General features: G+C 42.6%; 1 protein-coding gene across 2 annotated transcripts in view; it reads left to right on the forward strand.

Moving 5' to 3' along the window:
• The first annotated feature begins 8,821 nt into the window (after window positions 1-8,821).
• Window positions 8,822-13,153, forward strand: part of reck (reversion-inducing-cysteine-rich protein with kazal motifs) — a 120,934-nt gene continuing 116,602 nt past the window's right edge. For both annotated transcript variants that reach the window (XM_055634621.1, XM_055634622.1), the window contains exon 1: window positions 8,822-8,915. The gene's annotated coding sequence lies outside the window, so the exon portion shown is untranslated. The remainder of the gene's footprint in view (window positions 8,916-13,153) is intronic.

Below are 13,153 nucleotides of genomic sequence, written 5' to 3' on the forward strand. Positions count from 1 at the left end.
CAAAAATGATGGTTGTTGGTGGTGGTAACTGCTTTGAAATGCTGCACTGCAAAAATGGTTGTTGTTGGTGGTGGTAACTTCTTTGAAATGCTGCACTGCAAAAATGATGGTTGTTGGTGGTGGTAACTGCTTTGAAATGCTGCACTGCAAAAATGCTTGTTGTTGGTGGTAACTTGACAACTTTCTGTTTGCACTCTATATTGATTTTAGATAAAACGCTATCACTTATGGCTGTGATTTTTGTCCATCTTACGCAGTCCACGGCCGCTCATCAGGTGCAGAGGATTTTTCCCATCAATTAAAAATAAAAGTGTTATTAGTGTTTAAAAAAACGTTGAGAATCTCTCTCCTGTCAATCACGCCATGAAGGCCACACCCATTCCGACGAGGGGGGGGGGGATTATAAAACCCAAAAGTGTGGGTGTGGCTCAGTCTCTGCAAGATGGGGGAGGGAGATGTCATGACAGAGCTGTGAATTAACCGAACACACTGAATGTCTACTGAACTGTGAGTGTAGTGTTTATGTGGTGTCTTGTGTGGTTTTATAGTGGTTTTATGGTGGTTTCACCCTGCTTGAAATGGTATGAAACTGCATTTGAATGTGGTGGCCTGGCACCCTGCACAAAATGATATGAAACTGCACTTGAATTTGGTGGCCTTGCACCCTGCTTGAAATGGTATGAAACTGCACTTCAATTTGGTTGTCTTACACCATGCTTGAAGTGGTATAAAACTGCACTTGAATTTGGTGGCCTTGCACCCTTCTTGAAATGGAATGAAACAGCACTAGCATTTGGTGGCCTTGCACCCTGCTTGAAATGGCATGAAACTGCACTTGATTTGGTGGCCTTACACCCTACCTGGTGGTCTGAAACTGCACCTGAATTTGGTAGCCTCGCACCCTGCTTGAAATGGAATTTCAAGGAATAGCCGTGAGTCAACTGCTAGCCCACCAGCCATGAGTGAGCTGCCAGCACATCAGGCTTGAGTGACTGAGCTGCCACCCCAAGAATCCATTTGGCCCACAATGTCCATACCTGCCCTCTGGAAACCAGTTCCTTCAGCCCACAATACCCATACTAGCGCTACAGAAAGCCTCCTCCCACTAGCCACCAACATTGGAATTGGTGGAGAGGTGGAATATTGCATTGGGGGACCAACCCTCCCGTGTGAACATTGGACCCAACGGGTTCCACTTAGTCTAGTAGAGTCTGTTGCTTGTTTTGGGTGTGCACCAGCGACCTCGGCTGAGGTAGAAAGAAGTTTTGTACAACTGAAGCATATTCTGTCTGACAGATGGTATGGCTTAACACCAGATAATTTCCCCCTTCTCCTCATGCCTATCCTCTCTGGTTCTATATTCCTCTACTCTGGGCAAGAGACTCTTGCGTTTCTTGCATTTACCCATTCACCCTCCCATTATTTTATACACCTCTAAGATCACTTCTCATCCTCCTGCTCTCCAGGGAATAGAGTTCCAGCCTGCTCAACCTCTCCCTATAGCTCAGACCCTCGAGTCCTGGCAACATCGTTGTAAATCTTCTCTGCACACTTTCCAACTTGACAACGTCTTTTCTATAACATGATGCCCAGAACGGAACACAATACTCTAAATGTGGCCTCACCAACGTCTTCTATACCTGCAACATGACCTCCCAATTTCTGCATTCAATAATCGACTGATGAAGGCAAATGCTTCAAAAGCCTTTTTGACCATCTATATGACGCCACCTTAAACTAACTACGTACTTGCATTCCTAGATCCCTCTGGTATACAACACTTTCCAGACCCATTCACTGTGTGCGTCCTACTCAAATTAGACTTTCCACACCTCGCATTTGTCTGCATGACATTCCATAAACCATTCCACAGCCCACCTGGCCAATCGATCAAGATCCTGCTGCAATTTTTGAATACCATCTTCACTTTCTGCAATGCCACCCAGTTTTGTATCATCAGCAACCTTGCTAATCTTGCCATGTGCATTCTCATCCAAACCCAAATTATTAATATAGATTCTTTGATGTGATTGAACAGCTGGAGCCCAAACATAAATCCTTGTGACATCTGAACGGTTGTAGAAGTAATGGTACTTGGAAGATGGCAGTCAGTGCATTCACTACATCTGGTGCTAACAATTGCACAACCCTAGAATGTGGAACATCATGTTCTGGGAAGTCTGGCTATTCGGTCCCATTATTATCTCCAGAATTACTAATTTATGACCCTCATTCTTTTTTGACCTTGTCGTGCTCCAACATTTTTGTCTTTTGTGAAAATGCATTTAATCTCTTTTTAGTTACATATTCTATATTCTACAAATAATTTCTCCTGTCTGTTTGGAAGGGTTGAAATTAATTAGATAATTATTTTTACATCTATAAAAGCTTTTGTAGTGTTGTTATTCCTCACTAGACTTCTTTCATATTCTACTTATCAGTGACAGAACCTTCTAATAAATTTTGAAATGCTCTCAATCCTTAGGCCTACTGCTTTTTTGGCAACATTGTAATTATTTTCCTTTGATCTAATATTGTCTTTATCTTGATAAGCAAAGTTGGATCATTTTTCCTGCTGTTCTTTTGCCTTAAAGAAATGTATTTTCCTTGTACTACTTCAAATTGTTTATTGTCATGCCATTTAGTTACGTTTCGCAATGTACCATAGCCAGTTCATGGCTCATGCTTTGATTTTTTTTGTTGTTGCTTAATTCAGATGTCTTTTGGTTTCAGGTTGCACTGAATCACTGTCTTTTGCTATAAAATTCTATAATATTATGATCACTTTTTCCTCAAGTACCTCCATTTGCAACAAACTTTAAATAGACTTTCCCCTTTGGTCCCTGAAAAAACTATTTTTGAAGACCATCTCTGATATTCTGCAATTTATCCCCCACATTATTACTGTTAATTTGGTTTGCTAGTTTAAGATTTAAGCCTATGATATTGACTATACTGCCCTTGTATTTGTGAGTACCTTTCCTTTCCTGGGAGCGTTTCTGCCTCTTGTTGATTAATTTTAAAGCTTTTCCCAGGATGATTCTACTTTTTCTTCTGTTGTTTGATCGGGGCAACCCTTGCCTCCTTTTCCATTGATTTCTTCTAAAAGTTAAGTATCTCAAAATATTTAATTCTCAAGTGCCTCCGCAGCCGCAAAGCGATGTCCTTAATTTTGGCACCAGCAGACGACAGAACCTTGTATACTCATTCTGCTATCTGCACAGGATGGCATGCACCCCCCTAACTTTACTGTCCCCTACTTGTAGTCTAAGCCATTTCACTCCTCAACTTGAGTAGCTATTCATACCATGATACTATGGTCAATTTGGTCAACCACCTTATGGTCATTGTTCTCACTCATACAGGTTATATAAACCTTGTGCCTGTGAACAAGAGCAAGTGCTGAGGCTGATGTAGAACTATTTTCTTAATCTCCATTCCGTTCACATTCATTGTCATTAATGCCTCTCTTGATTAACCCTTTCTACAGTACTTAAAGTAAGGTGTGTGACTACCTCCTATAATAATGTATAGAGGTAGTTTTCCAATTCCAATCTCAGCTCAAAGGCTTAAATCAAAGTTCCATGTGCTGAAACTACTTTCATGGAGATGTGATTGCCATGAACCCCAATGCCTTTCATCAACTCCCACATATCATGAAAAAGAATAATAACATTTCTCCCCTTTTTGGTATCATTAATTAAAAAAAAAAATCTAAGCAGTACCCACCTTTCCCTCCTCCCAACAGCATACATGCTATTTAAACAAAGGAGGAAATGAGTATAAAAGCAAAAAATACATGTTAAAAGGGCCACTTTGAGGGAAGCTTCCTGTGAATGCAAACAGGTCATCAGGGCAAGTAACTTGGCTAAATTTACCCGCAATTGTCAAATGATGAGGGGAGTATCGGGATAACGTCAATCAAATCTTCCTGTGCTATTTGTTCTCGGGGAGATTATATCTAGAGAAGAAAGACAAAAAAACATTTATTTTGCAATTCATAACCTTGGGGTATCAAAAGCCAGTTATCAAAAGAACTTTATTGACTTTACAGATACAGAGTGGAAAGAGGCCCTTCGGCCCACTGAGTCCGCACCAACCAGCGATCCCGGCACATTAACTCTATCCGCAAAGGTGTAAAAGGTCTTTTATTGTCACGTGTACCAATTTTTTTTAAGGTTTCCCCCAACTCTCTCCCCTACCACCCACATAAAACAAGCTAAAGAATACTTAAAATCACACATTTAACACATACTAAAAAAACAACAGAGAAGGAAGGGACAGACAGACTGTTGGTGAAGCAGCCATTGTTGACGCCACCTGGGACAATTTACATTTATACCAAGCCATTGAACCTACAAACCTGTACGTCTTTGGAGTGTGGGAGGAAACCGAAGATCTTTGGGAAAACCCACGCAACCATGGTTATGGTGTATTATAGAAAACATACTGGCCAATTCTGCAGAGAAAGTGTCCACAAACATTGATATAATGACCAGGTAATTTGTTTTAACTGTGTTGATTGAAGGATAAAAAGTATGCAGGACACTGAGCAGTCTGTTTCCATTTGCCCATTATGTGTATATTCCTCTTTCTGCATATGTTTTGATGCCAGTTGAAAACAAACAAAGCTGCCATCTAAAATTAAATCCTAAAGAAAAAATATAGACATGCTTTAGATGCAGAGTGCAGGTTGGACAAATCATTATGTATTGAGGAAGAGAATTTGTTTTATATATCCTTTCATGGGAAAGAGTTGAACGTCCATGCCCAATTACGTATCAGGTGTGAGAGGTCATCTGAACCATTGCTTGATCTTTGTGGCTGGTTTGATGCTGCCCTTTCTCTTTCAACTTGGAAATTATTTTGTTTGTTATAGTGCTTTCCTTTTGATTTCAAATGACTGAAATGACTTCAAATATTGCATGTTCTTTTTTCCTTCTGCCAAGCTTTCATTTAGACATAGTTAAAGTTTCTCTTGCAGTACCTGGAATTCTCTTTACTTCATTTGCATTTAATTCTTCGTTTCTTTTATCCATTTGACCTTGCTTCCTTTTAATCCCCAGCCACCAGTCTGCCTCATAAACAGTGCTGCAGAAATGTGCTGATAAGTCAGTGGTGCAGCAATAGAGTTGCTGCCTTACAACGCCAGAGACCAGGGTTCATAGAAGCATAGAAACATAGAAAATAGGTGCAGGAGTAGGCCATTCGGCCCTTCGAGCCTGCACCGCCATTCAATATGATCATGGCTGATCATCCAACTCAGTATCCTGTACCTGCCTTCTCTCCATACCCCCTGACCCCTTTAGCCACAAGGGCCACATCTAACTACCTCTTAAATATAGCCAATGAACTGTGGCCTCAACTACCTTCTGCGGGAGAGAATTCCAGAGATTCACCACTCTCTGTGTGAAAAAGGTTTTCCTCATCTCGGTCCTAAAAGATTTCCCCTTTATCCTTAAACTGTGACCCCTTGTTCTGGACTTCCCCAACATCGGGAACAATCTTCCTGCATCTAGCCTGTCCAACCCCTTAAGAATTTTGTAAGTTTCTATAAGATCCCCCCTCAATCTTCTAAATTCTAGCGAGTACAAACCCGAGTCTATCCAGTCTTTCTTCATATGAAAGTCCTGACATCCCAGGAATCAGTCTGGTGAACCTTCTCTGTACTTCCTCTATGGCAAGAATGTCTTTCCTCAGACTAGGAGATCAAAACTGTACGCAATACTCCAGGTGTGGTCTCACTAAGACCCTGTACAACTGCAGTAGAACCTCCCTGCTCCTATACTCAAATCCTTTTGCTATGAATGCTAACATACCATTCGCCTTCTTCACTGCCTGCTGCACCTGTTCGATCCTGACTACGGGTGCTGCATGTACGGAGTTCTCCCTGTGACTGCAGGAGTTCACCGGGTGCTCCTGTTTCCTCCCAAGTTCCAAAGACGTGCAGGTTTGTAGGTTAATTGGCTTCTGTAAATTGTCCCTGGTGTGTATTATAGAATTAGTGTATGGGTGATCGCTCTTTAGCACAGACTCGGTGTGCCGATGGGCCTGTTTCCATGCTGTATCTCTAAAATAATTAAAGACTAACCTTTCTTCTCTTTTTGGTACCATAATTAATTTTAAAAAAGTATATTCCAAGAAATATACAAAAACTGTTTATGGAAAGACAGGGTGGGTATAATTTGAGAGGGGAACATAATTAAAAAAAACTCAATGTCAGAACAACTCTTAAAAGTATGTGCATAGCAATCTGTGGTGTGAATTTGTGGAATGGTCTGGAACAGGAGATAAAACTTAGCACAAGCATAATTCAGTTTAAAAATATGGACAAAAACACTTGTTTAAAAGGATATTGGGATGAGGATAGGTGATTGTGAGTGGGATATTTGTTATACTGATTGTATTGGGAAGGGTGATTATAGAGTGGGGTTGTATATATGACTAAGATACTGTATAGTATATGAGGGTTTTTTCTTTTCTTTTTTGTATGGCTTTGTAAATATTTGATTAGTGTTTAAATGTAAATAATTTGGTGTACATATAGTGGCTGGTGTACCTATGGTGTACATATAGCTGCTAAATTTGTATAAGACAATTACAAGCAGTTGAATAAGAGGTAGGAATTAATAAGCTTTGGCTTCTTCCTGCTCCTTTTTGGACACATACGATTTCATTTATTTATAGATATTGTTTATGACACTTTATAAATATTTTTGTTTTGTTTTTTGTATGCTGTTTCGCACTTGCTTTTTATTCATTTATTCTGCTCGAAATAAATAATAAATAAATAAATAAATAAATCTAAGCAGAACCCTTCCGTTCCCCTCTCCCAACTGCATAAATGCTGCATGAGTTTTCTCTAGGTGCTCCGGTTTCCTCCCAAATTTCAAAGACGTGTAAGTTTGTAGTTTAATTGGCTTCTGTAAATTGTCCCTGGTGTGTAGTATAGAATTAGTGTACGGGTGATCGCTGTCTGGCACAGACTTGATGGGTGGATGGGCAAGTTTCCATGCTGTATCTCTAAATTATAAAAAACCTAACAGAGTCAGAGATTTGAAGAAACATTACCTATTTTGTAGATTTGTGGAAATTTGCAGAACAGAGAGTCACCTTTTTATCTATCCAAACCACGCGTGGACTTTGGTGTTGCTTCCCTCCTAGCTGTTGGTTTGCAATCTTTTAAGTGCTGGCTCTTCAAGTGTTCTTAGAATGCTCATTAAATACAGTGAAGGCTGCTGGATTCACTTATACCCTGAGGCAGTGAAGTCGAAGCTCCCCACCACTCGTTGAGTGAAATCGCATGGGGATGTGTGTAAATAAAGTAGATCAGGAGGCTGAACATGCTGCCTTGATGTGAACATGTGTTCATGTTTTTCGAGAATAGGACGTGTTGTTACCAATTTGCAGTATCTGAGGTCTGACGATGACGTCTGGATCCAGTTGCGAAGCGAGGTACGGAGGCCCAGGTCTTTGAGCTGGTCATGAGTTTGACGGAATAATAGTTAATGAATAGCAGCCTGATGTATGCACTTCTGCTATCCAGATGGTCCAGAGGGTAGAGCCAGAGAGATGAAGAAGGGTCTCAGCCAGAAACGTCACCCATTCCTTCGATCCAGAGATGCTGCATGTCCCACTGAGTTACTCCAGCAATTTTTGCCTATATCCAAGGAGATGAATAGGAAGACACTGCAGATGCTGGTTTAAACCGAAGGTAGACACAAAAAGCTGGAGTAACTCAGTGGGTCAGACAGCATCTTTGGAGAAAAGGTATAGGAAAAAGAACCTATTCCTTTTCTCCAGAGATGCTGTCTGACCAGCTAAGTTACTCCAGCTTTTTGTCTTTACAGGGAGATGATATCTGCGATTGACGTGTTATGGCATTAGGCAAATTGAAGTGGATCTAGGTAATTTCTGAGGCAGGAGTTAGTTGATAGCGCCATAACTAGCCTCTCGATGCATTTCACTTACTGGAAGTGGTTATGTCAGAAAATTATCAGTTGTATAGATTTGTGCAATATTAAGATTTCAAAATCTAATAGTAAAACGTGATTAAACGATGCATTCTGTGGGTTGCGGGATCCACAAGGGTACCATTGTTTTTGAAGAGAAAGCTTGGCCTCCCTCTGAAATTGCTCCCTCTGGTTGTACTTGAATCTTGTTTGATTGTTTTTGTTAAATCAGAGAGTCCCCAGGAAATTAGGTCTACAATTCCTCTGCCCAGGCAAAGTAGCAAAACACAAGAAGCTGCCTTGGGGCTTGGAATCTCAAATGGTAATTAATATCCTGAACCCTCTCCCAAAATATGCAGATGCTGATTGATCTTTCTCTGCTAAAGATTTGTTTTTTCCTTAACTAATGTTATTGTCGGAGCAACTTTGCCTTTCTTGAACTATTTTTCTGTGTAAATTTGCATTGAACGCAGTAAGTTTACCACTTTGTCAGTTTTTCCTTTTTTTAATCGTATTGTTTAAAATGTCTCCAATCAAGCACTTGTAAACATTGCTGAAGCTGTTGTGAATGATTTACTGTTAGTGTTCCTGACTATTGATTATTGTGAAGAAGTAATTTGGTTCACTATGAATGTCCTTGCTTCATCCGAGCTCTAGTATGAGCCGCTCGCTGTAATGCAAAAGATAATTCAACACAAGTCAAATTTTTAATCCAAAATTTATGTTAAGTATTTTCAACTCTTAATTATTTTTAATATTTCTGGCATCTTTCATATCTAATTGTCACATGCACAAATTGGTGCATGTGAAAATAAATGTAACTTGAACTTGAACTGAATTGAAGGATGAAATGCATCTCTGATCTACCTTTTCTTCCCTCAGGTGAAAAAATGTCAACTATGTTCCGATGGAATGATGTATGTAGACTTTTGTAAAATTTCTAACATGAAAACAAGTTAATGGGTAAGTTTATGGTTATTTCTGAAAATGTATATGATTTTTACTCTCTGCATGAATATTTAGTGGCAAACAAAACTGCAGCCGAAAATTGCATGAAGAATTTAGTTGGATGAACTTTAAACCTTTTATGTATGTGCTTTTCTACTGGGTACTCCATTGGAACTTCTGAGATTTGGTTTACAGGTAGCTGTTAGTGACATATTAATATTTTTTTAAAGCAATTGTAAATCATCGCAAGATAAATTAACAGTTCACATTATTACAGCCGTTTGCATTGCAGACATTTATAAATGCCTGCCAGGGTTACGAGAAGGGCAAAAGACAATGTTTGTGATTGCAGAAATTTCTGAAGGGTTTTGATGCTCCTATGGAGTGGTGCTAGAGCGAATATTCCATACAAAGGGATACAGCCTTCATTCGTAATGGAGCGGGGACAGGTAGATGTCAGAAGATAGACTTCCACTGGTGTGGCTGTCAAAGTTTGTTGGAGGCAAGGATAAGAATCTTGGACAATTTGATGAACCTTCGTGACAATGGAGCTTGATGAGAACTGGATTGTGCGAAACAACTTGGGCATTGAGGAAACTAGTCAAGGGGCAGAGATTGAATATGTGCAGCTAGTTACGGCACTGGTGCCATATTTGGTTATTAAGCTATCTGAAAATTCTAATGCATTGTTTCGGTGTAATATCTTAAAAAGCTTGTGTTAGTTAGGGGAATGGAACAATAACTGACACTTTGCTCCCCTCTCCCTCACTAGTTCTCCGACTAGTTTACCTGTCCTGATTAATTTTACTGTTTGTATGGCTCGCTGTCATCTTCCAGTTAACCATTCTACATTTGCTTGATCACCATCTGTTTGATGGGAGAGTGAGGGGGGAGAGGAAGAGAGAGGAGAGAGAGGGGGTGGAGGGGAAGGAGAGAGGGTAGGAGAGAAGGAGATGGGGGAAAGAGGGGGGTGGTAAAAGAGAGAGGGGGAAGAGGGAGACGGGGGGGAAAGAGAGAACGGGGAACGAGAGAGAGAGGGGGGCAAAAAGAAAGAGGAGATATAGACAGAGGAGAAAGAGAGAGAGGGGGGAGAGAGAAGATAGAGAGGGAGGGAGGGGGAGAGAGTTAGTCGAAAGAGGGGAGAGAGAGTTAGGGGAAAGAGGGGGGAGAGAGAGAGGAGAGGGGGCAAGAGAGAGGGGGAGTGAGAGGGGTGAGAGAGCAGGAGGGGTGAGAGAGCAGGAGGGGAGGGGGGGAGAGGGGGTGAGAGGAGAGGGACAGGCAGAGGGGGAGAGAGAGAGATAGAGGGGGATGAGAGGAGAGAGAACGAGAGAGAGAGAGGGGGGGGGGGAGAGTGAGGTGGGAGGAAGGGAAAGGTGGAGAGAAGAAGGGAGGGGGAGAAAGAGAGAGAAAGAGGGGAGAAGAGAGGGGGATAGAGATGCAGGGCTGCCAACTCTCATGCATTGAGCGTGAGAATCATGCATTTCGCCAAATTCTTACGCTGATCACAAATTTCTCAGGCTCTGCCGTGAGAAATTCTGTGATCAACGAAAATTTCAAAACTCATATCAACTGCATGGGCCACGGGTGTTGCACGCAGAAGCAGCGGCGGGGACAGGTGCGGACGGGGAGCGGGACTGGCGAGTGTTTGCCGGGCTGGCCAGTCGCTCACTGCAGATCCAGCCATGGAGCAGCCTCAGTGCAAGAGTCACGGGCAGTTGGAGGCATCGGAAGCATTGTGCCGCTGCCGTGAGAGTCTCTGTGCCAAATTCGCCTAGGTGACCGGCATGGATCAGGCTGCGGCTCAGTGCATCCTGGAGGACAACCAGTGGCTGCTGTGGAAGTAAGTACCAAGCACTGGGTAGAAACGATGGAAGATAGTGGACTTCAAACGGGGGTGGTTGGAGAAAGCATCCTGCTTGCCTGCTAGATTTTCACTTACTGTAACTGCAGGAACAATATTCCCGATGTTGGGGGAGTTCAGAACCAGGGGTCTCGGTTTAAGAATAAAGGGTAGGCCAGTTAGGACTGAGATGAGGACAAACTTTCTTCACGCAGAGAGTTGTGAATCTGTGGCATTTTCTGCCACACAAGGCAGTGCAGGCTAATTCACTGGATGTTTTCAAGAGAGAGTTACATTTAGTTCTTGGGGCTGACGAAATCAAGGGATATGGGGAAAAAAACAGGAAAGAGGTACTGATTTTAAATGAACAGCCATGATCATATTGAATGGCAGTGCTGGCTCGAAGGGCTGAATGGCCTATTTCAAGTCAAGTCAAGTTTATTCGTCACATACACATACGAGATGTGCAGTGAAATGAAAAGTGGCAATGCCTTTGCAAATGACTTTGTGCAAAAAGACAAACAAACAAACTACAAACAGAATGTAACAGAATCACATATTCTTTTTCAAATTAAATATTGTGGGCGGAAGGAAAAAGGGAAAAAAACAGCAATTAAACAAAAACGCAGTAGAGTGGTACAGTAAAGTTAGACCCTGGTGAGATAGGAGTTTACAGTCCTAATGGCATCTGGTAAGAAGCTTCTCAACCTCTCTGTTCTCACAGCATGGCAACGGAGGCGTTTGCCTGACCGTAGCAGCTGGAACAGTCCGTTGCAGGGGTGGAAGGGGTCTCCCCATGATTTTATTGTCTCTGGAGTTGCACCTCCTGATGTATAGTTCCTGCAGGGGGCGAGTGAAGTTCCCATAGTGCGTTCGGCCGAACAAACTACTCTCTGCAGAGCCTTCTTGTCCTGGGCAAAGCAATTCCCAAACCAGATTGTAATATTTCCGGACAAGGTGCTTTCCATAGCCGCTGAGTAGAAGCACTGGAGGATCCTCGGAGACACTCTGAATTTCCTTAATTGCCTGAGGTGGTAAAGGCACTGCCTTGCCTTACTCACGAGTGCTGCGGTGTGTGATGTCCATGTCATATCCTCAGAGATGTGGACTCCCAGGTATTTAAAGCAGCTCACCCTATCCACAGTATCCCCATTTATCCTCAATGGTATGTACGTCCTCGGATGATGTGCCCTCCTTAAGTCCACGATCAGCTCCTTAGTTTTTTTGATGTTCAAGAGGAGGCTGTTGGCCTGACACCAGAGTGCCAGATCAGCCACCTCCTCCACCTATTTTCTACGTTTCTATGCTTGAGTATATAGCAATAAAACTCGACCATGTGATTTTGAAGCATTCATGCATGGTGGAGGTATAATGTAGTCATAGAGTGATACAGTGTGAAAACAGGCCCTTCGGCACAACTTGCCCACACCCGCCAACATGTCCCAGCTACGCTACCTGTTCTTGGTCCATACCTCCAAAGCTGCCCTATCCATGTATCAGTCTAACTGTTTCTTAAATGTGGGATGGTCCCTGCCTCAACCACCTCCTCTGGCAGCTTGTTCCATACACCCACCACCCTTTGTGTGGAAAAAGTTACCCCTTAAAAAGTTGCCTCTTAAAAATACTTCATACAAAAAGTTGAAATCATACTTCTACAATACACTAAAACATGATTTTAATACATCAAATTTCAAAAGGTCCCCACCCTGGGAGGGGGGAAACTCCCCTTCCACACCCTCTCCCCACTCGGTAGCTCCACTCCATCACCGGATACCCCCAAGGCCAGTGATCAGTGATCGCTCAGCCTCCCTACTTTCAAAAACGGTCCGTGGCCCCTGGTTCAGATGGAGAACACTGCCAGATGTGAGCGGGGAACTGAGGCCAGTTGTCCTTGATGTCTGGATCCCAATGCTCAGCGCTTCATGTTTCAGAGTTGACTAATGTTATTGATTTGTAATTAGCCTGATTTGTAATTAGTTGACAAAACCTTAATTTATTCATCCGGAATACCCAGGGGGGTGGGAGATTTGTCTCCGACCGGAAAGCACTGCAGAGGGTGGTGAAAACTGCTCAACGCATCACCGGTTCCTCACTCCCCTCCATTGAGTCTGTTCAGAGCAAGCGATGTCTGCGAAGGGCGCACAGCATCGTCAAGGACTGCTCTCACCCCAACCACAGACTGTTTACCCTCCTCCCATCCGGGAAGCGCTACAGGTCTCTCCGTTGCTGGACCAGCAGGTTCAGGAACAGCTGCGGCTGTTACACAACTTAACTCTGCACCTTGGTGATTGCCAGTCACCCCCCCCCCCCGGACACTCCTTCCCCCAGAAAAATATTAAAATGACATGCAAGGCGGCAGGCTGTCTGTCACAACATACAGCCCAGATAACCCATTATATCCTTCAGTTAAATA

Source organism: Leucoraja erinacea, chromosome 4 (assembly GCF_028641065.1).
Source record: "Leucoraja erinacea ecotype New England chromosome 4, Leri_hhj_1, whole genome shotgun sequence".
Classification (NCBI taxonomy): Eukaryota; Metazoa; Chordata; class Chondrichthyes; order Rajiformes; family Rajidae; genus Leucoraja; species Leucoraja erinaceus.